The sequence below is a fragment of the Mastigoproctus giganteus genome, chromosome 3 (assembly GCF_048544385.1).
Source record: "Mastigoproctus giganteus isolate SK-2022 chromosome 3, ASM4854438v1, whole genome shotgun sequence".
NCBI classification, from domain to species: Eukaryota; Metazoa; Arthropoda; class Arachnida; order Uropygi; family Thelyphonidae; genus Mastigoproctus; species Mastigoproctus giganteus.
The window spans coordinates 36,746,022-36,764,241 of NC_143577.1; positions in this window are offsets into that span (position 1 = coordinate 36,746,022).

Consider the following 18,220-nt stretch of genomic DNA (forward strand, 5'->3'; position numbering starts at 1 on the left):
TCACCAAGTTGTAATTTGAGGTGCCTAAAAGACCTCTCACTTCAACCGTGTACTTAGAATTATTGTTTGTGAGAAAAAGATCAAGCGTGTTGGCTGTATGGTTAGGATTGTCTGGTATTCTTGTAGGTAAATGAACAATCCGTGCAAGGTCATTAGTAATTGCAAAAACCTCAGCATCTGACCAGCTGGGTCTGTATGACTAGCAAACGGAAGCCAACTGGAGTTGTGAACATTAAAATCACCGACGAAAATTACCTCTATGTTAGGAAAGTTGGACTGGAGAAAGTCAAGTTGCAAAGAGAGGAAGTCCAAGAACACCAAGTGATGGGTGCAGTTGGGAGAACGGTACAGACAACAGATGAATTTGGCACAATGAGGTAAAGAGATTTTAAGCCAGAGAAGATCGAAAAGAGGAGATTCAAAATTACCAAGTCTCCGACGGAATATCGGAATAGACATATGCACAAGTACCATCTTCAAGGCGAAAGGAATCATACAGCGATAATTTGGGCAACTGAGATGAGCAGTAGTTGAATCAACCGACAACTGAGATTCTGTCAGAAAAAGTACATGGGGTTTGGTAGACTGCAAGTAGAAATGGACATCGTTGAGATTAGAATTGAGATTTGATAATTTGCGGTGTATTCAATAGTAAGAAAAAGAGTGGGTGGGACATGCTGTATGAAGTAATGAAATTTTTCGATATGGCGTACACATGGTAAGAATATGCCCAGATCCTTGACATAACATGGCCTCAAGAATGCCCCCTGCATACACAGTACTCGGACTCCCTCCAGTCACTATCTGGCAGAGTATAGGTAGCATGATTATACACTAGACTGGATTGCAGGAAGTTTTATTTGAGCCAGCGAGTTACTGGAATAATTTATCTACATGTGTTGTAGAGGCTGACAATTGGAGGAAATTCGAAGGTCAGCTGGATAAATTACCTACGGGAGGAGTGAAACCTTTAGGTTGTCCATTTCCTTTTCTCTTAATTATTAATTAGTATTATTAATTTTTAAATTTTTTTCTTCTTATTATTATTTTATTTCATTTTATTTTTTGTTGTTTTATTATTATTGTTATTTTATTTATTTTTTTTTATTTTTGGCTTGTGCAGCATAATCCATAGGCTTCCTTGCACCATGTGGCCATTGTTAATACTAATACCATGCATGATGGATCAAGAGCCTCCTGTTGTTGACGCTAAGTCTGTACATGATCATCCACAGTGTAGAGTAAATAACGTGACTCATCCGACCAGCACACCGCCTTCCAGTCTTCTAACGTCCAACTTGCATGCTCTTTGCACCAGGCGAGTCTTTTATGCCGATTAACCTTGGTTAGGAGAGGATGCCGTAGGGGTCATCTGCTGGTATAGCCCATACGTGCGACGCATGGTCATGCCAGATATTGTTCCGGGTTGGCCCATGTTGTATTGGGTAATCAACTCTTCAACTGTGCTGCGTCTGTTCGCCTTGTACGTATTGTCGGACCCGGCGCCCACATCTAACATCAACCTTTCGCTCACCTTTGCGCGAAAGCAGTTTTGCCGTCGGGTCGTTGTTTGACCATTTTGACGTCAGTCTTGGTACACTTTAACTACGGCGGCTCTCGAACACCCCACCAGTTCCGCTGTTTGGGAAATCGAAGCATCAGCTCGTCGAGCACCCACACTGTCCTTTATCAAAGTCCGATAAATCCTTCCTTTTACCCATCACGCTCGAAATTTGAATACCTACTGAACCACTGACACCTTATCTATGCTACGTAGATCGACTAACTCCGCACTCACACACCTCCCGTGGTCAACCGGTCGTATTCAGTTTTCATAGGGGTGGTCATAATTCAATGATCACTCAGTGTATATAACTACTTACCAAACATGCACAATCCCTCGCTACCACAGATGTACGGTTATTAATTCCTAAGAAAATCAATAGTTATGACCAATAATTGGCTATCTTTTAACCCCTCCGAATTGTAAATCAGACAAAGTGACCAAAGGAAATGGCTTCGAACTTGATAAGAACAGTAAAATTTTAAGTAGAAACGAGGAAGGCGATTCGCCCTAGGCTGGGAAATCATAAATTAGCGATCAACGCGCTCGAAGGAGCCCACTTCCTCCAGCCCCCTTGCCTCTTATAACCCCTATGTAATCCCAACTCCCAACAAAGGCAGTATCGCCTACTTTGGCAACTGATGATTTAATATTACATAGTTATTAGCACATATGCTGTAAGCTTCTGCTGTTTCAGTGCAAGAGTCAGTTTATTTTATGCACATATCAGAACGTTTCAGCCAAGTATGATTTTTGTTCATATTTGGTAAAAGGTAAGTAATCTATAAGTAATCGATACATATTCTATAAGTTATGAGTTTAGCAAGTTAGTTAATGCATGCAGTGCATTTAACTTCGGGTGCTTTAGTAAATAGTAATAATTCATTATACACACATATATATATATATAACGATCAAAAAGCAACACTTTTCATGTGCCATATTGCACATTCATTTCACCAATCAGCGCACGCAACAAAAACAATTTACAGTGCTTCAGCTGCAATATACAGTACATGGATAGCCAATGTAATCTAAAAATGAGAAATCATTGCCGAATTTGGTCTTGTTTTAATGAAATTTGGGAAGACTCGACAAGTTCTGAAAGAGCCAAATATAAAATATGAAAATCCATTTACTGAGAATCGAGTTATTGGATGCGGGCAGACAAAGAAATAATCACACGATTTTTATTGAAATTTTAATCTGACTTTCATTAAAATCAGACCACAATTGGTGCTAGTTTAAAAAAAATATATTAGAACAGCTCATCAAATCTGTCTAAAAGAGTCAAATATACATTTTATGAAAATTTATATTTGTTAGTCGAAAAGATATTGTACAGAGTTCTTTGGTGTATTTTCTCACATTATTCAAATACGAATAAAGCGAGTTTTGTTTTCTTTACATGGAAATAAATAAGCGAAAAAGAGAAACAGCCAATCAACCGAATGACTCGGAAATTCAATGGCAACCATTAAATTATGGTATGGTAATGAAGACGACAGCATAGCAGTTGCTCTTAAGACTCTAAAGCAGCGGTTCCCAATCTTTTTCACTCAAGTCACATTTTAAGTTAAAAGAGGAATATTAACGGCACACCGAAGTAGTAATTGCAATCGAACTCAATGGAATTTTTCCTAATCTCGCGGGATACTTGAAAAGGGTCTCGGCATATGAATGCGCCGGGGCACACCGGTTGGGAACCACTGCTCTAAAGTGCGACCGCAAAATTTTAATTTCTAATCAATTTCAAATCCGAACTGAAATTGATTAGAAATTAAAAATAAAAAAAAATTTAAAGACCTAGCACTTTTATGGCAAAGGCACCGTGGGCATTATATGGGCATTTAATCCTAAAATGCCATCCGACTACTTCGAGAAAACTGTAAACCACAACTTAACTATTGCAAATTTAGATTCTTACTGTTGGACGATATCTAAACGTTACTGCAAGTTTCTCGGCTGGACAAATAAAATTCCACAACTGTCAAACTGTAATTAGGCGTCATTTGTCACAACTACCTTACATTTGATTTATTCGCAAATGAAAGAAGTTAGTTAATGAACGCAGTACGTTACATTTCAGGTGGCCTTTCATGGTTAGTAATAGTAAAGCAAGAAAGCAAGGGTATAAGCTTATGTAGCATCAGCCGAAAAAAAAAAAATTCACGCAACCATTCCCACCGAAAGTTTGTCCAGTTCCTCCTTGAATTTATTTAAGATATCAACTTCCACAACGACAGATGCAAGTTCGTTCCAGAAATTAACCACCCGCTGGCTAAAGGCAAATTTCCGCACATCTATTCTACAACTGTCTTTCCTCAATTTGAATTTATGCCCCTCAGGTTCGTAATCTGAGCAAGCGGAAGAATCCCATGAGAATTCACCGTGCTCAACCCATTCAAAGACTTATACACTTCAATGAGATCACCTCGCTGTGTCTAGTCTCCAGATGCTGCAACTTGCAGATTTAAGCCTCTCTTGGTAAGAGCACCCCTTTGTTCCTCTCACGAATCTTGTTGCCCTTCTCTGTACTCGTTCGAGAAACTATATCCTTGCTAAAATGATACCTCCAGACCTGTACGCAGTACTCAAGGTGTGGCCTGACCACTGCCTTATACAAAGGGAGAATCACCTCCTTGTCTCTGCTAGCAAAATTCCTATATATCGTTGACAATACCCATGACCTGCTCTGGCAGCCAGTCTGCATTGCTCATAAAACTTCATATCTGACTGCACATCACTCCGAGCTCTTTTTCATTTTCTACCACCTTAAATGTAGTACCACACAGTTGGTACGTTTCTCTGGGGTTACTTCTACCCATATGCAGTACTTTGCATTTGTCAATGTTAAACTTCAGTTGCCACTTCTCAGCCCATCTGCCCAAATTTTCAAGATCCTTTTGTAGTAGCACACTGCCATTACTGTCATTAACAACCCTGCCAACCTTTGTATCATCTGCAAACTTCTACACTAAGCCTGATATACCTCCATCAATATCATTGATAAATATACAAAACAACAGAGGACCCAACCCCGAACTCTGTGGGACTCCACACTAATAACATTGCTCCACGAAGAGCAGCGTCCATTGATTACTACCCTCTGTTTTCTCCCACTCAACCATTCTTTTATCCATTGTAGCAACTTACCCTTAATACCATTCTGCTCCAATTTGTACAATAGTTTTCCAAGCGCAACAGTGTCAAAAGCTTTCCTGAAATCCAAATATATGATATCAGAATTATTTTTTGCATCCAGTTCTTTTGTAACCACATCATAATATCCTATCAAATTTGTCAGACAAGATTTTCCCTTAATAAACCCATGCTGTGTGTGAATTATTGCTGCAGTCTTGTCTAGATGATCCTGCAATGCATCTTTAACCAGTGACTCCATTATTTTACCCAGAGCAGAAGTTCAACTAACAGGTCTATAATTACCCGTGTCACCCTTCGATCCCCCTTTGTGAATCGGAACACATTTGCACATCTCCAGTCCGTGGGGACTTCCCCTGAGTCCAAAGAAGCTCTCATAATTATTGCTAAGGGTTTGCTTACTTCCTTTGCCGCCTCCTTTAATATAACTGGATAGATCCATTCACCCCATGTGCTTTTCTTATGTTTAATTTCAACAATTTCTCCTTCACTTTACTCTCAGTTACTCTTAGTTCCTTTGCCATGATTTATAACAAACAAAAAAAAAAAAAAAAACACTATTAGAACGCAACAACTTTTTGTCAGTGAAGAAACTGAAAATTCCTGGTTTTCCTTAGATATCCGAACGGTCTTTCCATGAAACTAAATTGAAATCAATTATCGCAACTGAAAATTCTCTCGCCACAAAGATATCCGAACTGTCTTTCAATGAAGCTAAATTTAAATCAATTATCTAAACTGTTTCTTGTGATATTGAAATCGTATATTTCATGCTCTGTCAGTAGCTAAAGTGTCTGTGCCCTTTATGCTTCCAACCAAGGGCAAAGAAGACATTCCTTTGATTATCAATAGAGAAAATTGATTTTCGTGTCACACCCTTGTTTTTGACGTGATAAGGTACGGGTGCTTTACTCTTTTACATGAACTTGCGTAACGAACTGAAATCTATTTTGTCTCCCATAGCTGTGACATAGTTATGAGCACACTGCCCGTTATTATCTGGTAAGGGGCATGAACCATTCATCATTTCCTGTAATTTATCAATTTTTAGTGTGGTCAACTATTTCAGAGAATAATAATTTCATTGATCAATACGCTATTTATCAAGATTACCATCACCTGATTCTTGGTACGTTGCATAAGTTTCTTCCTATATTCACTGGTATTGATTATTTTAAGATAATAAACCATTCATGCTCAACACAGTAAGGATCCATTACTTTTCAGTCACCGTTCTGCGCTATTTTCGATGTATTTTTTTTTTCTTAAAATAACTTTCTCTTTGTATTTAAAAAAAATTCAGTTTAAACTTTACCAAATACGAGGAGTGATCATTTAATTCGCAGACTGGTGCAAGATCTTATCTTAATCTTCTGTGGATTTCTCCTTCTCGAAATACTCTCCCTTGAACTTGACACACATTCCCCACCGTCCTACCCACGCATTAAATGCTTCTTGTAAGCCACTTTTCGAAAGATTGCGAAGTGCTTGCGTTGTGGCTCTGCGAGCATCGTTGTCAACGCTTGCCTTTCAGAGCTTTCTTCAGACGCGGAAATAGGAAGAATCACGCGGGTCTAAGTCCGATAAATAAGGGGGATGTGGCAGAACCTCGGCACTTGTGGCAGTGATCACTGCCTGCACAATATTAACAGTATTGGAGAAACCACTTCACATCGAAAAGTTCGATCACACCGGAATATGGTCGTCCTATCATTACCATACACCTCATTCATCTCTTTAACTGTTACCAAAGCCAGCAATCATGACACGTTTCAGGTTTTTTGAATGAAAACTGCTAAAAATAAACGTATGACTGAAAGAGCGCTACTGAAACGATCATCAGCATTTTTGGATCCAACGAGTTAGTGTTAGCAGTTATTATTTATCTAATTGGGCGAGTTGTTTTTAAAAATTACATTAAAAATCTAAACGTAAAAGTTTCCTTAAGCTATTAAACCCTTATTGCTTCTAAGTTCTGGCTTTGCTAAATTTTATGAAACTCCAACTTCCTCTGTTCCAGCACACAATTTCTCTGGCTAGGCCCTTAGGGATCAATCGGATGTCCAGACTGGTGCTTGAGAGGAGACTCTTGTGTACCTAAAAATAATTAATATTTTAAGGTACACAAGAAATGAATTATTCAATTAATTTCTTGTGATACCAATTAAATAATTATTTAATTGGTAATCTGGTTAGTAATTAATTATAATTAATTAGTAATCTTGTATCCCAGATTATATGTGTATGGAGAATTCCAATACCATCTTATACTTTCCTTTAACTTAAACAGGCTTCACATGTGAAATCGCTTTATACCAGTCTGGTAATTACCAAATTTATAAATGCACAAATTTGTTTCATGGTAATTACCGTTTATTTTTTATAATAGCCTTGGAGACATACTATACATAGTCTTTGATTTGTCTAATTATAATGTTGAAAGGTTTTAGGCTGATGCGCCTAAAACCTTTCAACAACTGGACCAATCCGGCAGTACAGGTTAATATTTTGGCTTAATCCTAGCGACCATTGTTCTATTGAGATTATAAGGATCAGAGCCATTGCATTATCTAATAACAATAACCAATTACCCCTGACTATTTATGTGCATAACCTTCAAAGAAATTGTAATTTTTTCAGAAATCTGGTACGTACTGTACCTCTGAAGATGCCAGATTTATGAGATTCTGCTGAAGTTGCTCTAGATGTTTGAAAATTTGGAATCAGCGTATGACAACAGTTCTGTCTTTTTTTTTTTTTTTTTTTGAAATTAGTTATGAAAATGTAAGTTTTCTTAACTGTTATTATGAAAAACAACACGCTAAAAAGATTTTTTTAGAGTTTTATTAAGAATTGAAAAATTATTTACATCAAAAAATATTAAAATAATTAATATTAACAACTATATTGATTTTTCATCAAAATATCCTCCACTAGATTTTATCACTGTCTTACACAGACATAGCATTCTGGCGATTAATTTTAGAATAGTGTCTTAACAATTCATTATTCTAAGCAATTTTCTGGGTTTTTGCAAGGTTTCTCAAAATTTTGGGAATTTGGGCAAATTTAACGGATTGAGTTTAAGTTAGGTGATTGGGGTGGCCATACCATAATTTGCAATACTCCCTCCTGTTGTTTAGTTGTTAGGACGTCCCTGCACAGCTTTTATTGCACATAATTCAATAAAATGCATTATGTTCAAGAACAGCTTTCCTTTCTTAAAACTCTTTCAATTCTGACGATGTCATCCACTCCAGAATAACAGAGGCAACCTCAGATCATGATGGAATCACTGTGGTTGACTGTTGGCACTGAACAATATGGCACCATTTTTTATTCAGTTAATTGTCTCACCTAAACTTTACGTTTGAATTTCTTTTGTAGAGTTTGTCTCACATGAACTCTACAAAAGAAATTCAAATTTGTATTCCTCCGTCCAAAATGCATTCTTCCACTCTTCAATTTTTCAATATTGATGGGTCTAAGCCCAACAAACCGTTTCTTTCAATTTTACAGTTTTAATAAGGGTTTTCGGACTGCTACACGACCATGAAGTCCTGCATGTTTAAGACGAAGTTTTGTAGAGGATGTAGACATGAGAGTTTCTCTGTTCCTATTGAATTCAGCTTTGATTTCAGGTGCAGTAAGTCGTCGATTGTGTTTAGAAATCAGTGTTATGGTCTTATATTGTACTTCTTTTGTTACTCGCAGTCGTTTTAATCGTGGTTTGTCCTTTAAAACTGCCAGTCTCCTTGAATCGTCGAATGGTAATTGGTACTCCTTTAAATGAAACATCTCGTTTTTTGCCAGTATTTCTCATGGAATAACTTTCTTTATACAGAACACTTCTTTTTTCAACAATTAGTTCCTAATTTCTTGCCATGTTTATCACGAAACACAGAAAACTTGCACCAAACACTTTCTGAATGACAGGTGTTCGATTTTATAAGTTACAGCTCTTACTCCTCAATTTATGTTATTGAAAAATAATTTAGAATCATCCACAATCTTCTATAATATTGAAAAAATACTCTCGCTTTCCGAAATATTCTAGAATCACCTACAAGTTCAACCACATTCAGGAGTCTTTCACGTCTTTCTGAAATATTATCGAATATTCTAGAAATTTCTTAAATATTATTTCAGTATTTTGACATTTATATATAATAGAAAATATTTTAATAAAAATTGGTAAAAAAGTTGGTTCGACTTTAATAACAACTTGGAAAATTAAGAAAAATAGAACGTGATTCCCAACTTCTAGGCGGGTGTGTATGTTCCGTTGGGAAACCTTCATTTTCTTTTTTGTGACTTATTTTTGATTTATTCGGAAGAGTGTTTAAGATCAACGGAAGTAAAGTCGATGGAACGCAGACCTACTGAAGATAAAAATACAATTTCTTGTTGACAGATCATGTGTATGCAGCATTATGCATATGCGCATGCTTTGTGTGCTGAATTCATTACCTGCAAGTTACAAAATAAAGAGAGCGCAAAAAATTGAAATCCGTATAAAAAGAAAGAAAAGCTATTTCTTGTCTATACATTTGGTCATTAATAATATATTCTAATGACATATTCAAAAAAGTAGTTAAAAAAGTCACTGTAATGTAGCACGCGATTATAATCACAGTCCTCCCACGGCGTATGGAAAAGACCTGAGTTCGAATATTATCAATAGTCCAACTAATATTTATCATTAATCAAATCCTAAATGTCTGTTGTAACATTCTGTTCAATTCTGCCTTACTTTCACTGTGGAAATTCTTCGAGGATGGTCTATTTATATAATTACGACATGCTTCATTCGAAAAGCAGAATCGATATAACAGTGCCTGGAGGTTGATGACGTATCCAATTTGCCATTTCCAGCCCAGATCTGAATTTAACTAGACACTTTTAGGATGCTTGTTAAAGAAGAATTGAGAGCCACAAGAATACGTTTTAGTTCAAACAGAGAACTATCTGTAGCCTCACAGGAGTGAAACAAGATTACAGTATACTTAGGTCGAATCGAGCTAGTTTATCAGCACTCAGATTTTCAGCAGGGAGCGTTGTCGTATAGACTGAACACCTAAGGTCCTGCACTATAAATTTCTCAGTATTGGAAAAATAGTTGTCGAGGATGTCAGAGTATGGCTTCTTCTGCAAAATAACAACGCTCTAACTCCATTTTATGAAAAACAGGCCAAAACCATTACTGTTATTTATTTGTGAGGGCAATGATTTACAAAACGTTTTTTGAGTTGACAGCAGCGATGTTAAAGAACTCATAAAAATTCGACTTGTTTTTGTAGAAATCGAACCCAGGCTTTTTTCTACTTCATCACATTTATCGGTTGGTTGTTATTGGGTTTTAGGAACATAGGCGACTAAGGCCATGTTGCTCTGTGTATATATTGGCTGTAAATTGCATGTGCTCTGAGGTCGATTTCTGTTTGCTGCACGAAAAACTGGAGTTTTCGGGAGAAGAAACCATTCTACCCTCGCCCGACTGCCTCAGCCACGTTGTGAAAAAGACAAAAATTCCTCCCGTCATCGATGGGATTCTAACTCGGGTATCTTCCATTCGGTATAGGGAGGACGGCGATCTTACCCATTGTGCTACTCATGAGAATCTTCATTTGCACCCCCACATAAAATTTACTTATTCGTTAATGTCTTAATACTTTGGTAGCAAATGTGTATGAAATTTAAAATAGGACTGTTAAAAACACCTTTATTTACTTTAATAATATTTTTTAAAACAAAACAGTTAAAATGTAATTTTTAACATATATCAAGTATCAGATAAACTTAAAAAAACAGTCTATAAACAAAATATTTATTTAAATAGTAATGAGATGATATTTAAGATTAAACCGCCTTTCAAATAAACGTATTATTTGTATTGTGATTATAATAAAGATGGTAATTATTAAAATTTATTTAATTTTATTATTGACAAAAAACCTCGACTACATCCCTCAATTTCAGGTCAACTTTCTCCTCCTATGAATCTTTTCTTCTCCCTCCTTTCAGACAGATTCATTACTTGGAGATTTCCCTCACTATTTCAGGACAACCCGGAAGAGACAGAGAAAACATAAAACGTGGCTCCATAGTAATTTATTTATGTCTCAACCGTATGTTTTCGATTTGTTATATTCTGTCCTTTCTTCTGGTAACCAGCTGTGTTTACACGACAAGAGTCTGTTTTCAGACTGAACATTGGCGATTTCATCAAGTCAGCAAAAAACTGTGGCATAAATGGAATGTTGTCTCATGCCATACTCGTAGCTTTCCATCCAAGATAACTTTCCCCTAATTACCTTGAAAAGATTGGGTTTATCAGTCATTTATGGTGTAAATCATTCTCTGTAGTGAGACAGGGAAATAAACGTTGGCTATTCGTTTTGTATTTTGTTCAGAAGATGGAGACCATAAAGATTCTTTAAGAAAGCCACCATTTGCTTAGTGAAATTAAGACTATAGTTTCAATTTTGTTTGCATTATTCTCTGATTTACTTAGACATCTCCGCATTTTAATTTTTAATATTTAAGAATAAATTATTAAATTAATTAAATTTAAGTTGTATACTTCCATTATTTTTTCATATAAAATGTTATAAATAGTAACTGCAGTGGCCATGAAAATGCAGTGATCTTGATGGGGCTCGCATTCAGGCCACTGGATTCGGATTCCATCAAGACAGTAGAATTTTTTATGGGCTTTTCACACTTGACGAAGTTAGTCATTCTCAGGTGAGAATTGCTCAGCCTTTTCCCCATAGAAACATACGACTTTCATCCAGCAAACCACACAAACCGACCACAGAATACGCTGGCGCCTTACTGATTTAGTTTCTGTGAAGGAAACAAAAATGGCAACATATTTCTCGTGGCAGAGCAAACTACGTTCCAGTCACAAAAACACATGACAAGACAAGAAAGTTCTCTTACGTTTCGTATTTTTGAAAAGGCAAACTCGTTTTAACGAGACTAGACTATCAGTATCAAGACTCAACAGTATTTGTGTTAACTAATTAATAATATTCTCTTCGTGTTAGAGGTAACGCTTTCTCTGTACTTGCCGTTTTCCTGTGGCCGTGTAAGCGAAAACTCAATTTTTTCTAAGTAAATCATCTTAGACTATAAACTGGAGTTAATTAGCACTCTTCAAGAAGAGTAACTCCATATCTTCCGATATGGAAAGTGAAGAATAATTAAAACCACACAGAGAGAAAACTAATTACTTCCCCGAAGATTAAACCTTTCAGGTCAGAAAATAAAACCTTTCTCAGTGTGTGTGTGTGAAAGCTTATGAAAAATTATGTAAGCATTTTCACAGAATGAAAATTTGAGGAAACATCGCGAATCATTTCCTGAGTAATGTATATAGAAGGAATATAATTTTATAAGCTTATTTAAAGTGATAAAAATATCTTCTTTACCTTGAGAAGAATAATCTTTTGCTGTTCCATTCGATTTATTGCTACAGCAAAACGAAAGTCAGGTTGGCTAGTTTAGGAATAGTTTTGTAGAAAGCGGTTAGAAGTTACGTTAAAGAGTTTTTTTTAAAGAGCAATTTCTCTTTTACGTATTTCTCTGACCATTTTCACTTAACTTCTAATCACTTCTAATGCAGGAATGAAATAAGTTTCTAAACCAAGGATATTAGATACACTGAGCGGCTACTTCATTAGGAATACTACCATTTGGGTGAGGAGGGGTGTTTGTGTATCTGCATCGAATTTCAGACATATAACACCCCTACGTATCTGCTAAACTATAGTTATACACTGTTCGACAAAATTAACAGAACACGTAGAAAACGTGGTGTAACTCGTGCAGCTTGAGATGAAGCTGAACAAAATTTGGAATGGCGGTGTACCATAGAATAACGATGAAATGAGGAGACAGCGAGAAACTTCGGACAAGTATAAGGGACATTTATAGGGATTGTATCAGTAGCGTAGCTACCCTTTTTCGGACCCGGAGGCAAAGACCATGTTCGGGCCCCTACTTAATTAATGAAAATTGCAAAAAGAGGAGATAGCCAAACACGCCGGGCTCCTAAAGAGCCCGGAGGCAATTGCCTTGCCTGCCTACATGGTAGCTACTCCACTGGGTTGTATATGAATTGGCAAAAAAGTCGATACAAGATGCTCGAAAATATGGTCACTTGGCATCAGTATGGCGTATAATCCTCTCCAACAGCTAAACAGGGCTGGCAGCGGTGAACCATGCTCGATATAATGTTTTTTTTTTTTATAAGATTCTATGACAACAAATCCCATTATTCCACCAGTGACCTTAGCTCACCAAGCGACTGAGGAGTTGGCTGTCGGCGTGCAATGAAACGCCAAGGGCTTCCTACACATGTTTGATCGGATTTAAGTCTGGTGATCGTGCCGACGATGGCAGTCGTTCGATATCTTCAGTTTCAAGATACTCCTCAACCGCTTTAGCTCTATGTGCAGTGGCGCTGTCGTGCATGAAAAGTAAATCTAGGCCAACTGCACCCCTAAAAAGTCGCACATAAGATCCGGGGATCGGTCTATTCTTGGTACCTCTGCGCAATTACGGTACTCCTATCAAAAGATGAAGAGGGGTGCGGCCGTTCATCATTATTCGGCCCCACACGAGAACACTGCCCCCACCTTAAATGTCCCTTTCTCTGATGTCGGAGGGATTGTATTGCATTCCTCATTGTCTCCAGATGAAATAACGTCTAGAATCTGTTTGTAGGCTAAAACGGGACTCATTAGCGAAGAACTGTATCCTATTTGTCAGGGCTCCAAATTTCATGTTTATACCACCAGTTTCCCCGAGCTGTGCAGTGATTTGTGATTAAATAGATACAAACCAATAATTTCCTTGCGCAGAGTTCGCTTGAATTGACCCTTTTTTTGCACAGTCCGGTTGGAAATGTTTTCACCTGTGGCCGCAGCAGTCTCAAGAGACAGTTAATGATAGGACACTGTAAGGTTCCTTCTTGCTGTTAGAGCCAGATAGCAGTCTGTTCTGGTTGACGTAACCGTCTGGCGACTTTGGCCAGCTCTACTTGTAATTCAAATTATTATATTAAGCCACCCGAATATTTTTATTCATCTGTCTGTCTGTAAATTGCGTGTGTTCTATGGTCGATTTGCCTGTATTGCTGAACGAAAAACCCGAGTTTCAGGGGAGGAGAAACCTTGCTATCAATGCCTGAGACTGACTAACTCAGCCACGGAGTAAAAAAAGCCCATAAACGTTCCTCACGTTATCGACGGGATTCGAATCCGGGTCTTTTACATCCGGTATGGGGAGGACGTTGACCCTCTACTTGTAATGGTTCCTCTCTCCTGAAACTGCCGAGACGACACTGCGTGGCACATTAAGCCTGCGACTGCTCGGCTTCAAGTTGTCCAAATGCCCGCCATTTCATAGAATCGTCTAAAGAACGGTGACTTGCCAACCTGAGTAATGTATATGCGGCTGTCCCGCTCAGCTAGCCAAAACACGGGAATGAAGTGATGTGGTTGCAACCTTGTTTGGCATGAATAATATGCATAATGTGCGGATCTGTAAGGTGATAGATCGATTTCTGTTGGATACTCTTAATTTTCATGCCAGGATTCCTATTATATCACATATTCGCCTTCGGCTACACTGTTAACAATAAAATATTCACGAAAAATATTTTGTTCTGTTAAATTTTGTCGAGTGTAAATTGTCAATGATCACCATTATGGATTTCGTCAGTATCGATCCACTGGTTATATATTGGCTTATACACTTGTGTACAAAACTTAAGGACCAGTCAGGTTTTCACCAGTAGCTTCTCATAGGAGTGGCCTAGATATGGGAAAACCATATTAAAGGAACCTCGTGAGGTACAGAAATGATGAAGGAAACAACACCGACACAACAACGGAAACAAAACGGTACAGAGGGACTTTATTCAAAAATGGCAACATAGCACTGGCTGCCATGATACAGATGCATCACTGCCAAAGATGGAACAAAGGGAAGAGGTAGTTCTCAGTAGGAGATATGGCCACCCCTAATATCGATGCAGGCTTTGCACTGCCTGTCCATACTTAGAACAATGTTGTTGATAAGTTATTGCGGTAACATCATCCATTTCTCTGTCAGCGCCACCTTCAGCTAGTGAACATTTTCTGGTGGATGTGGACGTGCCGCTAGGCGTCTCCCCAGAGCGTCCCAAAAGTGTTCGATGGGATTTAGATCGGTGGAATGGACAGGCCAATCTGTACGAACAATGTCCTCACTTTCCAGTGCGATGGGGTTTGGAGTTATCATCCATAAACACGAACTCGGGGCCAATAGTACCTCGGAACAGACGCACATGGGGGAGGATTACCTCAGTACAGTAGCGTGCACCGGTTACAGTACCGCCTTCCAGTAACTGGAGTTGTGTACGTCCATCAAAGATAACGCCTCCCCATAAGAGAATACCTCGACCGCCATATCGATCCTTTCAATGATGTTTGCCGGGTGATACAGTATGCCAACCTCTCGCCAGATTAGCTGACGTCCAGAATCGCTGCTGAGACTGAATCTACTCTCATCAGTAAAGAGTATCTCACCCCATTGCGCTGCTGTCCAGTCCTTGTGTTCGATGCACCACTGTAAACGGGTCTCCGATGGGCAGGTGTTAAAGGGACACAGCTTACTGTCCCGGGCAAACAGTCCATTTTTGTGGAGTCCCCTGGCCACAGTAAACCGCGATATGCTGCGTCCTGTACTCCTCTGTAGCTGGTTTACAATGGATCCCGCTGTCTGGTGTGGGTCTCTCTCTCTCTTGGCTTGTAGAAGTATATAGCGGTCATCATTGGGCGTTGTTTTTTTGTGGACGACCTCCACTAGTCCTTCGAACAGCTATACCTGTCGTTCTGAAGGCCGACCACGCACATGAGACGATGCTATGGGCGATACCGAACTCTGCAGCCACATTCCTCGCACTTCGACCTTCTTCGAGCTTCCCAATGATTTGACCCCGGATTCAGTCATCCAGATGTTGTCTACTGGCCATTTCGTAGTCTGTAGCACTGTATGAAACCAATCGAACGTCTGTAACAATCGTTCTCACCATTCGGTAATTTGCACATAACTGCTGAACTGCTGCTTTTGTCTGTTTATGTGAGTCCTCTCATCACGATTCAAATTTTTGCATGTGCACCAGCTTTCTACTGAACGCCACAGTTATGCAAATCGCCACAGGCTGTTTCGTTTGATTTTGTGGTTATAATCTTTAGAAATAGTGTTGGTCCTTAAGTTTTGCACACCAGTGTATTACTATTCTATGGACAAATTCAATGGAAAAGTTCGGTGAAACTTATACAGTTGCTCTTGACATTTCAAAGGCTTTTGATCGTTTTTGGCATAAAGGTCTCCTAAATAAGCTTCCGTCTTATGGTTTGTCAACTGTTTTTTTGTAATTGGGTATCTAGTTTTCTCTTTGACTGCTCACTGTGGGTAATGGTAGACAGCTCTTTGTCTTTTAACTTCTCAGCTAATGCTGATGTTTACCATGGTTTAGTTCTTTTTCCTACTCTTTTTCTCTTGAATATTAATGACCTTCCATTAACGAGAAATCCTATCTATAGATTTGCTGATGGTAGCACATTGTATTCCACCTTCCAGTTTGAGAAACCTTGCCCTGCACAAACAGCTTCAACTTCTCGAGTATCCATTACCAATTCCCTAAATGCTGAGCGCCTTGTATTTTTCCAATTGGGCAAAGATAACTTAGGTGATTTCAATCCTTCTAAAACTCAAGTCTTTCTTATGTCTCACAAAAAAGGATTCTTCTGCTCCAATGCTCATCTTTGATGGCACTCTACACATCATATTCATTTGTGATGTGCTTATCACAAATGAATGTTTCTTTCCCCGAATCTAAAAATCTGGGTTTTCTTTCGCTCTCGGCGTTACTTCTCTTCCAAACAGCTGTTAATTCTATACAAATCACAAATCCGCCCTATTATGGAATATTGTTCCACATCTGGGAAGCGCCCCCGAAACCTCTCTTAGATGTTTCGGAGGCGCTTCCTGAAATGGCTTCTATAATTCCCGCTTCTGAAATGGCTTCAATAATTCCAGCTCTCTCTTCCACACCAGTCCGAACACCTGACATAACCAGTCAGCGTCCTTTTGCTATCTCACTTTAAACTTACAGAACCAACTTTCCTTCTTCCTCATTTATTCCTTCAACTTCCGTTTCCTGGAACAGCCTCCCTTCATACGTATTTCCAGAAAATTGCAATCAACAGAAATTCAGGTCTAATGTCAACAAGTATCTTCTTTCATCCTTTCAATTTTAAACCCATGCTCGAAAATAACTACTATAGGTTCTAACACTTCTCGTGCTTGGTGTTTCATAAAAAAATCTGCTCACTTGCTTTATATCACATGTTACAAACACTTGATGCTGTTACTGAAGGGAGGGCTCTCGAACATTTGTTCAACTCCGCCGTTTTACGCTGTGGTGAAATAACTCTGTAAAACCCCCAGAAACGTGTGTAATATTATATTTATGCCAGTATGTGTTCTCGTGTTGTTTATTTGTTTCTGGCTACTTTTTCACCAGGAAGGCGATTACCTGGAAAGCCTGCCCAGTGCCCGTCTATACCTCGAGGAAGAGGGCTACAACTAAGTATGAACGTGGCCGATCCTGCCAACTAGGAGATTGCTTGTTCTACTCGTACGGTGGCGAAGCCAATGGAAATATCGTATGCACTAGAGGCAGTACAATACCAGTGGATTCTGTCAGCCAAATAAATCAGAATCCCTTCAATTACTCCAGGAACTTTTAAGAGTTTTTTTTTTTTTTACTCATTAGCTGAATTAGTCGATCTCAGGCGTGAGTAGCAAGCTCTTACCCCCCGGAAACTGTTTCTGGAAATGTTTCGTATCAAGCGTATCCCTTTATGGCTGAAGTGTATCCATCTGCGAATGGATGCTTCCAACAGGATAATGCATCATGTTACGAAGCCAGAATTGTTCAGAGCTGGTTCCAGAACCCTGAGAGTAAATTCACCTTACTGTGGCGATTTCCCATTTACCAGATCATAATCAATTTGGGCACTTTGTAGATGAGGTGAAAAGTGGTCTTCGGAGCAGAGCTCGTTAATCATTCTCTGTAGCCATCCAATCTGCAATAACCGTGGGAAGAAACTGAGTCATCATTTCACAGCATTGCTGTGACACACTTTCGATACCTCGTTGAGTTCACACCATGACTAATTCAGAGTGTTCAGAGAGCAAAAGGAGGTGGAACCTATTCGCTACTAGTTATGTGTACCTAATAAAGTGCTCACTCAGTATATGTTCTATTCTAAAAGAAATTCATACACAGTTATGTAATGATAATGTGTGTCACGCATTCCAAAGCGATTATTTCTTTATTTTAAATAATGAAATATTTTCTAATAATTGCTGTATCGGTTTGATTTAAATTCCTGTAACAATTGAATTTTTAATATAGCTGAACAGAAATTG